This window comes from Phaethon lepturus, unplaced genomic scaffold, assembly GCF_000687285.1.
Source record: "Phaethon lepturus isolate BGI_N335 unplaced genomic scaffold, ASM68728v1 scaffold38170, whole genome shotgun sequence".
Classification (NCBI taxonomy): Eukaryota; Metazoa; Chordata; class Aves; order Phaethontiformes; family Phaethontidae; genus Phaethon; species Phaethon lepturus.
Genome location: NW_010514724.1, coordinates 1 through 11,449, shown reverse-complemented (window position 1 = coordinate 11,449; position 11,449 = coordinate 1). Strand labels below are relative to the sequence as shown.

At 36.7% G+C, this 11,449-nt stretch overlaps 1 pseudogene; it reads right to left on the bottom strand.

Annotated features, from left to right (window-relative positions):
* Positions 1-2,179: 2,179 nt before the first annotated feature.
* On the bottom strand, positions 2,180-2,632 carry LOC104613535 (annotated as a pseudogene).
* Between the last annotated feature and the right edge of the window lie 8,817 nt (positions 2,633-11,449).

The following is an 11,449-nucleotide window of genomic DNA, read 5'->3' as shown; positions in this document are numbered from 1 at the left end:
TTTACTAAAGTCCAGGTAGACCACATCCACATTAAATCAGTTATGTTTTTTTAAAACTGTTTTTTCATCTCAAGGGCTATGAATACCATCACTGCAATCATAGGTAGAATAATTTTTATAAAAATCTATAATTTTAAGTGACACAATTTACAAAATCCTCTGTAAACAAAAATTACGAAAGCAAGTTACTAACTGGTGATTCTGAACTATATCCCAACACTTGTGCCATAAGACGATATGGAAACCATGGGTGAGCTTTTAGAAAGTTGGCGTGTAAAGTTTAAATCCAGACCTGTATCTAGAATTCATGTATTTTAATCTATGTTATATGTTCCATCAGATACCTGGCTGAGGAGGCTTTTTGACCTAAAAGTTTTTAGAATCTAGATCTGATTTTCTGTCATGATCATCCTCTTATAATCTTAAACCAATATACAAATTAAACACAGGCAATATGAGGGAAAAGTGTGGGTTGAGTGGAAATGTAGGGACATATGTTTTATATTTGGTTTGATTTGTTAGAAAACATTAGGTTCTTGACTTCTGTTCTATTCAAAAACCAAAACAATTGCACGTGATGGAAATTTACAATCCAGACCTTATTCTGCACAAATTCCTTGTGAGTTTTAGTACAAGTAATAAGTAAAATGCAAGAATTAAACTACCCACTTTTCTGAAGTCAATTGCTTCAAATACCTTCAAGTTTAAACAATCATAACATGAATCTTTCTAATGAATGGACATGTGCAGAAGTACAAGCTTAGGGCTTTCATTTTAAACTAGCTTCAGCTAACGAGAGCCCAAGTTTTGTTCATCAGATATTTTTCATATTCTTAAAATTCTATTTGTATTCAGTTTCATTTGAATATGTTTTTGATTTGTCCAAACAGCAGATGACTATCATAAAGAGTCTGTATTTTACTTGGCACTTTCCATTACACATTCCTTTACTATTCATAGTAAAGCACAGCAGTCATACTCATCTCCAGTACATATAAAAGGAGGCAGTTTGACTTGCAGCTGCAGATCTCCTCAAATTTTTGAGTATTTACAAACTCACTCACAGCATTTTTTTTTTTAATGTTGAGAAGACCAGATACTAGATATAGTGAGTGGATTTTTTTCATCTCTACCGCTCTCTTGAAAGAAGAGAAACTGGGACAGAAATTAAACCTGTGTCTGTAGTAAGGAACCCCTGTACTTAAAATTTGATCCATGTAAGAGCCCATGTTGATACAGGGAGAGTGGGACTATACACAGGCAGAAAAATTTGCTCTTGAAGACACAGTTGTGGGATCTCGGCCTAAACTGTCAAGCAATGTGAAGAATAAAATATTAATCTGACTGAAAAACAAGACTACCTAAAATGCATAAGAATAAAGACATCTGTGCTAGAGTAATCCTTTTCATTACTGGGGCTTCACAAGGAAGAATTTGATACTTTTGAGTATTTGTAAGCAATATATTTTTTCTTTAGTTGCTAATAGATAGCAGAATACATTAAACAAAAACAATTTTCTAAATGTCTTTGAATGTTTTCTTTCAAATTAATTTGTCTTTGAGAGAAAGTAACATTTCTACTTATTGTGTTTTCAAACAAATATAGTCAGTGATTACTCTGTTTTCTTATAGTTTCAAACATGCAACACACTTCTAAAAAGTACTCTCTCAAGGATTTTTTGGATGCAAACTTGAACTGTGGAAATAGGGGTTTTTTTCTTTATAGTATCCTTCAGTTTGTGTGCTTTTCTAGAGCCTAAGGAAGAAGAATTTAATCTCAAAAATTAGAAAACAGCATTTTTGGTATGTAAATTAAATTTCCATAAAACTCACAACCTGTCTATTGCTTCTTTAAGGATTATGAATATGTATGACAAATACTTATTCCTTAGAAATACAACTCCTCCTACTGAACTCATAAATGTGCATTATTTTCAATGTTATCAAACAGATTTTTTTTTCTCTTGCTGTGACTAGCACATATATAGCCAGAGGCAAGCAATCTAACATTTCACGTCAAACAATAAATTCAGCATACTGAGAAATATATACAAAGATTTTCCTTTACTGTTATATAAATACAACCACATGCTTACTACACTCTACAGCATTGCTTGAATTATATTATTTTGTTATATTAAGAATAAAATTATCTCAGCAATAAACTATGGACAAGACTCTAATTCTTTCCCACCAAGTTCTTCATTTCAACAACCAAAGTGCCATCATGGCAGAAAAGTACAGACAAGTCTTTGTTCTCCACTTCATTAGGTAATTTGTATTGTCTGGTAAAGCTTCTGGATATGAAACCGTGTTCATCCATCCTAGGTCCATGCTGAGCTTTAATCAGGAGCCAGCCTTCAAAATAAGTCTGAATAATGATATCTTCGGGGCAGAACTGCACAACCTCCAGCAAGACCTGAAAGCTTGTGTTTTCCTCCTCCTGGCTGCTCTTCCCGGCCTCAGCTGTATTTTATGCAATACACCTTCTGTTGCTCAGTGCAGCTGTAGAAGGGCCTGGCAAAGCATATAAAGAGTGATCCAATTTGTGTGCTTCCAGCTCTTGGACAGCAAACTGCTCTTGATAGCGTACGGGAGTTTCCACCTAGTGTCTTATAACAGCTTCTGCCATTGCTGAGGCAGAAAAATAAGAAAAATAAGCTGCTTCTGTGTTGCTTTGGGGAAGCTGCAGAGTCAGAGTAAACTCTTCCCAGTTGTATGCCTTACCTGCAGGCTAGTTTATCAGTTGATGTAGTGTTTCACTTTTAGCACAGGCAGAGCTTAACATTTAATAGGATGTGCTGTGCTCCAGTGCTGGGAGATTTGTTTTATCCACTAACAGTAAAGCACTATTTATAGTGCTTGGGTCTTGAGCAGCTTCAACAGTTTCCATGTGTATATCTTTCATGCATAGGTAGTAAAAGCAAAATTTTAATGCACCTCCAATTATTGCAATATTGTGCTGTTGTTATGAATAATGAGCAGACAAATAATGTGAAAGATTCTTTGATATAAATGGAAGTTTAATTATTCTGGTTTTCCAAAGGATACATTGCAATAGATACAAACTCTGTTTTTCTTCTAACTGAAATACAGAGTTACTGAGGGAAGGGATTTAATTAGCTTGACAGTAGGAACAGAGCAAATTTCAGGTTAGGTGAACTATAAAATTATCAAGTGCACTGGACATTGTTGCAGAAGTTATGCATAGGTGAAATACAGGCATGGTTCACAATGTTATTGGTGGGAAGAGAGATCCATAACCATCCCTGCCCAAAGAGGGGGTGCCTGAAGGGCTGAGCCTGTAATCTTAGTGACCTACAAACACAGCAGAGCCTTCTCCAGTGTGTTAGGGAGTCAGACTCAAGAGTGCAGGGAAAATTACAGTGAAAGCTCATGTTTCACAGCTTCCATGAGAGGACAGAGTTATTTTTCCCCGACAGAATAGTAAAGACAACTCCAAATCCTTAATGCCATCCCATTGTACAAGTAGCCTTCATCTTCTGGGGCTTAACAGCTTGAATCTATGATCCCATCTACCGCATGTGTCTGGGGAGCAGGACTGATGACCTCAAAGGCTCTCTGTGGTGTAATCTTCTTGCTACTCTGTGATCTCAGGAGAAATAATGCCTACAAGTGTTAATAGTTTGGTTAACAAGACCAAAGAGGAACGTGCAGTGAAAATGGAAAAGCATTTCCAAATTTTAGTATGTTTGCTAGAAAATCCCTCTAGCTGGGCTTGGTAATGTAAAGCAGAATGCACTATGTATGGCAACTGATGGTGAAAACTGTTTATTTCCCTCAGATGGACTAATACAAGAAATAATCAGACAAGATATTTTTATCCCTTCTTGTCTGGCTTTTGTTGTTCAGAACTCTGTCTCTCTCTTGTCCTTACATCTTCCATTACCATGAAAATGGCAAGCCAGTTTATATGGGATCTTTGGTTGCTAATGGACTGTAGGCTCACGAAGAAAGAAGCAGGTGAATTTCAATAGCTATCAGAAATGAACCTCTGTATTGAGTCGACAGCAGAGCAGGATTACCAGACATATCTATAATTAAGGTTATAAGGTTGCTAGACTCATGAAGGCTTCATCGCAAGGTAAGGAAATTTTCGAAGGTAGATCAAAGGTTCAAGATAACTTACTTTAATGGCCAATCATTTAACGGAGTACTGTGGGAAAGGAGAATTATGTTACTTTATTAAATTATTGGCTCTTCTCTTGTCAGATTGTCCTCCAGAAATCATTCAAAAATGTAATTCTGAATGTATGGCTTGCTAAAATAGTGATAAAAATAACCTGGAACGTTGCCCATTATCTGTTCAGCAGCTGTTTTCCGTTTCACTAGCCAATGATTCACTTGATGAGGAAACTTTAACCCTGAAGTGAAGCAGTATGCCTGGTTCGTTGTGATATTATGCTTTTAGAAATTGCTGAATTGCTGTACCTACTGAATTATCTGATGATAGCCTGACTTATTTTACTTCAATTTTGTACTTCATTAATAAACGTATTGTGCAGGTATACTTTTTTTATTTTATTTTAATTTTCCCATCTTCTCCAGAAAAAGTTAAACTTGCTTTTACTTACACTTTAAATGAAAACAGAATCCACTACCTCAGTGCAGCTCACTGTGGGACAGCTATATCTTTTCCCAGAAACAGTAGTGTTAGTCTTTTAAATGTCTGTTAAGCATACTTGGAACTGTTTGTCTGGTCTAATTATCATGAAAGATGCTTTGAATACCCTTTAAATTCATGTCTTATGCAAAGCTCTGCAAAAGTTTATAGGAACCCTTTCTACTCTGTAGGACAAGGAATTGGAAAGATTTTGGTAATGAAGCCATGTAGCCTCTTTCTGCTCTCCCATCTTGCTCTCTCCTTGGTCCCAATCCCTTTTTCTCTCTTTTTGCCACCTACAGACTCAGTAATTAGCACTATATTTCTTATCTCTCTGTTGCTAACACGGAGAATATGTGAACTGGAAAAACAAAACACCCCTGAAATACAAACATCCCAGCAAGTTAGGATATATTTTCAGGCTTTCAAATTTAAATATGGATGTGATGCTGTGATACTGAGGAACTTTTGATGCTTATGCTATACTCTTCAAATATGCATCGCACGCTTCAGTCGAGCAATGCGTTTTAATAACAATTGATTACTGAGGTCATTTTAAACCTTCAGAACAGAACTGGCAGGAGCAGGATCAATGTCCTTAATTGCCAGCTCGGTGATGGGTTTTCTTTCCCGGGTTTCCTTTCCCAGGTTTTCTGTGCATGCGAAGGCCTCGCCCCGTGCCACGCAGTGGGTGGGAAACCACTGACTGGTGTGGGAAGTATTGCAGAGCTATTCTTTGCAAAATTGAAGTGAGGCAATTAGTTATCGTGGCCTTGCTCTTGTCAGTCCATTCTTTCTTTCGCTGATCACACATATTTATGGTCTCAATATCTTTTGGGGATTTTTAAAAGAAAGAAATGGGATCCATTGGCAATTTGCAACAGTTGGCTGGGAGAAACACAGTACCAGTATAAATGGGTCACATCGACATATTGTGGTGAGACGAGAAAATAGTTGTGAAAAGAAAATCACAAGCTGCCTGCTGTATGCTAATACCAGATATCATTACTAGTCTGTGAAATATTTATATGGAAAGACAAATCAAAGGAAGATAAACCCAAGATTTTAACTTACAACAGGCTATTTTCAAGCTAATATAAGCTTATTTCTCAGTAATTTGGAGGGGGAGGGATAAATATTTGATTCATGTTGAACTCATGGAAAATATAGAAAGCAGCCATCCTGGTAAAGCTGTATTGTAAATTACAAAAAAGTAAGGTGCACAAACTCATGAGAACAACAAATTTTTGATGCATATCTTAAAGAAATACAAACATTCTGCCTGACACAACTTTAAAATAATAGATTGCCTTGTTGCAATTCTCCGTGTGCTTGATTTCCCAAAGAGAAATATGTATTTCAACTTCTATTGAAATTCAGTAACTGCTGAAAGGGAGAAAAAGCAAAAAGGCTTGCAGGATGAAGTGAACAAGAACTCTTCTAGCAAAAGCTAACAGGCTAAATTCAAATGAGAGCCATGTAATTATCCAAATGAATTTAGGCAAAGCATTGCAATTACTTTTACCAAAAGCACCCAAGGATGCCACTCGCGATCTATTTCACATGTCATTCAGAAGAGATGCTGTCACTTCAGACTTGGCAATACATAAGAAATGTAAGGAGGAGCAGGACTTAGTAGGTTTTAAAGGTGCTGGCCCTGTTGTACCCAGTATGGGAGTTTAAGCTTTGTGGTGATACTGAAGAACTACATAGTAAAATAAAATGTATGTGAGAATGGACTGTGGGGTGACACTTATGGAAACTAGATGGTAAAGAGCTATTTTGTACATGGTATTTAATATAAATTTGTAGAGTGAGAAAATTATGTCCTATTTGTGTCACTTTGAGTCTATTACTTCTTAGAGCTATTAGTTGTCCTTTTAGCTAGATTGTTAAATCTGGATATATGTAAGCTCTGAAGGAATCAAAAGTGTAATCACAACTACTGCAATCAGCGGATATCAGGTGTTCTGTTTTCAAGAAATATTGAGGGGTTCTTTTTCATTAATGTCTCATTCCAATCACACGGCATTTACGTTGGGCAGTGAATCACAACATAACTCTTTCTGCAGCAAGACTTCATGCTCTGTTATAAAACTTCTTGCAAGTTATAAGGGCTATGCTGTTACACAGCCAGCTTAACTGAAGGAAGGCTTCAGTCTGTGGGTCACATCCTTCAAAACCTGGAAAAGGCTGGATCCACCCAAACTCTTAGAAAATCTCTCCAGGGCACTGATGCTCACTTGTAACTGTAAACTCGATCTCCTAATTTTAGGAGCCTCTTAAGAAGCAGAAAGCTAATCTCAGCTTTTGCACTAAGAATCAAGCATTTGCTCATTTGTTAGGAAGCTATGTAAGAAAGCTATGTAAGAAATATAAGTAAGCATGGAAAGGACTATCATTTTGACACATTGCATCCACTATTACAAGACTTCTGTTTGATGTGTTGAGATGATAGAGGGGCAGATGAAGGATGAGAATGAGGGATAACAGGATCACAGCAGCTTCTGTTGGAGCAACATCTTTACAGAACAGTGAAGGAATAAAAATGCAACTTGTATAAAAATGATTTTAAAGTTTCAAGTTGTTATAAAAGTTACTTTAAAGTGATATCATGGAACTCTTTACAAGTATTTGCTTTGTTATTCACATGGCTTGTTTTCTAAACATTTTTATGCCTGTTACAGGCAAATGCATTTGTGTCTCGCAAATTCTTGAGGAAGTTCTATAAAAACCAAACCATAGTATTTTATTTAGAGTAATAAAAATCTGTTCAGTTCTTGCACACAGAAGAACAGTAGAGAGGAAATGAACAATTGAAAGAGAATAATGTGCCTAAGGGCTTGAAAGCTCTGTTTTGCCACTGAAAGGCAGGATCTAATGCATTCTTGCTGTAGAAACAGTCTTATTTTTCACCAGTTAAAAATTAACTAGTGTTCCAAAAAGAATGCCGGTTTTCAGGTTTCCTCCACCTCTCTCTCACTGAAGTCTTGACTTGAGACTTGATAGAAATAATCCAAGGCAGTTGAGTACAATAATACTGATTTATTTATTTTGGAGCTGTTTGAACTTCATAGCAAGTGCTCACTTGCTTCTTTAGAATGTGAAACTCCTATTCCATAGGTTTGCATGTTTTGAGGTTGACCACTTTATTAAAAATAATAGAAGTACTGAAAATCTCGCCTATGAAGTTCTGGGAGTAGGAATATTTCTGTTGTTTAAAATTAGGTAGTGTTTAAGGCTTCTAGGGGTAAGGGCTGGAAAGTCTAGGACCTAAATTACACACAAAACATGCTAATCTGTAATTATCACCAAAAAAAACCATGATCTCATTTTTTATAGTTTCTCCTAAAAACAAATTTGACACTGGAAATTAAATAGCTAGAATTAATTGAATAGCTATGGTGTACTGAAGCTCTGGATATGTTTGTCAAACTATTTACTTGGAAGAAAATAATTGAACTTGCTAAATGAATTTTGAGATTTAAAAATTTCACTGTGAAGTGTTAGAAGGGACTAAAGGTATAACTGAACATACTTCGTTGCTCAGCTACCATGAAAATATTGTAATATGACATGAGTGCTAGAGTCAAAACTACATTAAAGAATAAAAAATCCCATATATTTAGGAAATTTTAGAGCCATGGGCAATACTTTCTGAGTATTTGCTAGCAATGAGATATCAGCTGAATGGCCCTTGATATGAAGGTAGCTTGTGACTTTACCTAAAGTCTGTGACTTTGACACTGGATGCTAAATAAAGTCACCCATTTAAGGCATCCTGCTTTACTGCACCCTGCATCCTTTGTGACTGGGTCTTGTAGGCACAACTGGAATCAGTCCTGTGGGATTCTTCTAGCTTCTATGTCAGAATTGTTATTTCCTTCACTGTTGGAGTTAGTTAGAACAATATTCTCATACTGTCTTAATTTCCTGATTTTGGTAATGTCTGGAAGGCTACAGAGGTTGTAAAATCTCAGATGTTACAAATCCTTTTTGGTAGATACAGTTTTCAGTTAAATCTGAGGACCAAATTCTGATATATAAACCACATAATCCTTTTCTCTTCACTGGAGTTGTATATAGTGTATATCAGTGCAGAATTTCCATCCTTAATTTGAAAATTATTATCCATATTAGTCCTGAAATTATATGTTCTTTCATACTATGGGTTCAGCTCAGAAAACAGAACTTGGCCAGACTTTTCTTTAATATCACAGATTAAGTTTACTGTGAATCTTAATTTACAAAACTTGAACAGTTATGATATTCCACAGACACGAGTAGTGAATGTTTTAATAAAGTGTTATGTCTGAAATGTAAAACTTATTTCTCCTACTTTGAGCTCCTCTTCATACATGTTAGTATTTGAAAAATCTGAAAACATATTTTCTGGCCTGCTTTGTACACTTGCCCCTATGCAAAGATTCCATCAGTGTAAAGCCATGCCACATAGGTTAGAAAAAATGATGGTAGACTTGCTTTTCTTCCTAAAAAAGTCATTGTATCATATAACATACTGGCAACATCTCAGTCTTTACCATACCCTCTAAGCAATGATCTGTGTACATGTAAACATTTATAAAATGTGGCCAGATACCTGGTTAGTAGGTAAGGTACCACTTTCTTTCAATTACTACAATACTTTCATCCAAAAAAATATTTATCAACATAGTTATTTTTATTATAATATAGAGCAGAATTGCTGTGCAAAATCTACTACTTGTATGTTGTACTACTGAAGGTAAGATGACCCTTAATTAAACTTTATTGTGCCAAGGTTTATGTTTAGATAGCATGTTGTACAAGAAATAAAATATTTCTAGTGAGATCATGAGAGAGCTCTAATATTCATAAAGGCAGATTTAACTCCCATGTTATAGAAACTGTTTTATTTTCACAGTAGAAGCTCTTTTTTCCATATTAATCTTTGCTGTACTGAGTAGGTAAATTAGGTCTACACAGGCTAATAGGATAGTTCCATAGTCATATTTTTAAGACTTTTAAGTTATAACCTTTTCTTGGAAAAAAATTTTCAAAAATAATTCAGATCTTTATTGGGCATTTTTAAGTATGTTAGCTATTCCGTATAGACTGTAGTGTTCTTTGGGGCCAAAGCTACTTACAGATAGCCAAAGAGTATGACTGTTATTTATAAAAAGTGAGGTGGGGCTTCTTTGTGCTAGGGATGAACAGGAAGATCATTCAGAAGAGTTAACCATAAGCAGAACCACAAACCAGAGAGGGGGCTTTGACATACAGTCAAAGGAGTTAGTGTTGCTGGCATTTTTTATCAATTCAAAATATATTCAGTTATATGGAGAATGACTGATGGATGGATAAAGAAGTTAGAAGCAGAGAATGAGAGTGAAAGATATAATGGATGGAGAGAAATGTTCTAAAACGGAGGAAATTTGATTCCTAGTGTACAAGTGTCGTGGTTTAGCCCCAGCCAACAATTAAGCACCACGCAGCTGCTCGCTCACTCCCCCCCACGGTGGGACGGGGGAGGGAATCGGGAAAAACTCGGGTTGAGACAAAAACAGTTTAGTAGAACAGCAAGAGAGGAGGAAACAACAACGATGATGATGATAATAATAATAATAATACTGACAAAGGAATGTACAAGAACAAGTGATGCCCAATGCAGCAATTGCTCACCACCCGGTGATCGATAACCTGTCCCCGAGCAGCGATTCCCACCCCCCGTTTACATACTGAGCATGACGTTATATGGCAGGGAATATCTCTTTGGCCAGCCTGGGTCAGCTGTCCTGGCTATACCCCCTCCCAGCTTCTTGTGCACCTCCTCACTGGCAGAGCATGGGAATCTGAAAAGTCCTTGACTGAGTAAGCACTATGACTACTTAGCAACAACTAAAAACTTCAGTGTATTATCAACATCATTCTCATACCAACTCCAAAGCACAGCACTATACCAGCTATCAGGAAGAAAAAACAACTCCACCCCAGCCAAAACCAGGACAACAAGCAAGCTCTCACACAGCAAAGTATACTGTGTGATAGTAGCCAAAGGCAATTGGATGTTGAATAATGAGTGATTATCTGTTCAGTTCACCAACTCCCTATTCGCATTGCTATTTCCATAGCATTTAGTGGGGATATCAGAGAAGTAAAGGCTGCAGAGTTAAACCTTATTCTAGCAACAAGCTAGGAGAGAAAGAACCACCAGACAGTTTCAGATTGACTCCACAGTGTCTCACTGGTATTCATTTTCTTACACTGCTGGAATTTTGCTGTGGAAACAAATAACAAAGAAAACAATAACAGGATTAAGAACAATGACAGATTATTAAGTCACATACCAGTGGTTTCCAGCCTATGGCATTTTTTTCCACTGGTGCAATGTTAGATTTTTTTTTTTTGGCAATGTTTTTGTGGTACAACATTTTAGGGTTAAGCACATGACCTGAGGAGGGTATTCTTTCTAGTTCCTCCTTGGGAGGTAAGGGTCCACTTTGATAGTTTGTATGTTGGTTTTGATTTAGTTCTCCCACCTGAATCTGTGTAATTTGGAGAGAGGCCCCTTTTCTGCTCAGGAACAAGAATTAGTGCCTCAGTTGCCAAACCATGCTTCATTCTTCCTGGGTATAGGAAGCCATAGAGAGCAGTTAGTAATCAGTGAGCAAACAATAGTAATGAGCTCTTCTATGAACTGTAATTCTGGGAGGGCTAACATGCAAAGACTGCATGGCAATAGAGATTTGGGACCAACATACAAATGACTGGTAATTCTGTAATCCTGGGACTATTCTACCACAATAGAAAAGCAGCTGTCGTGGCTTAGCCCCAGCCGGCAACTAA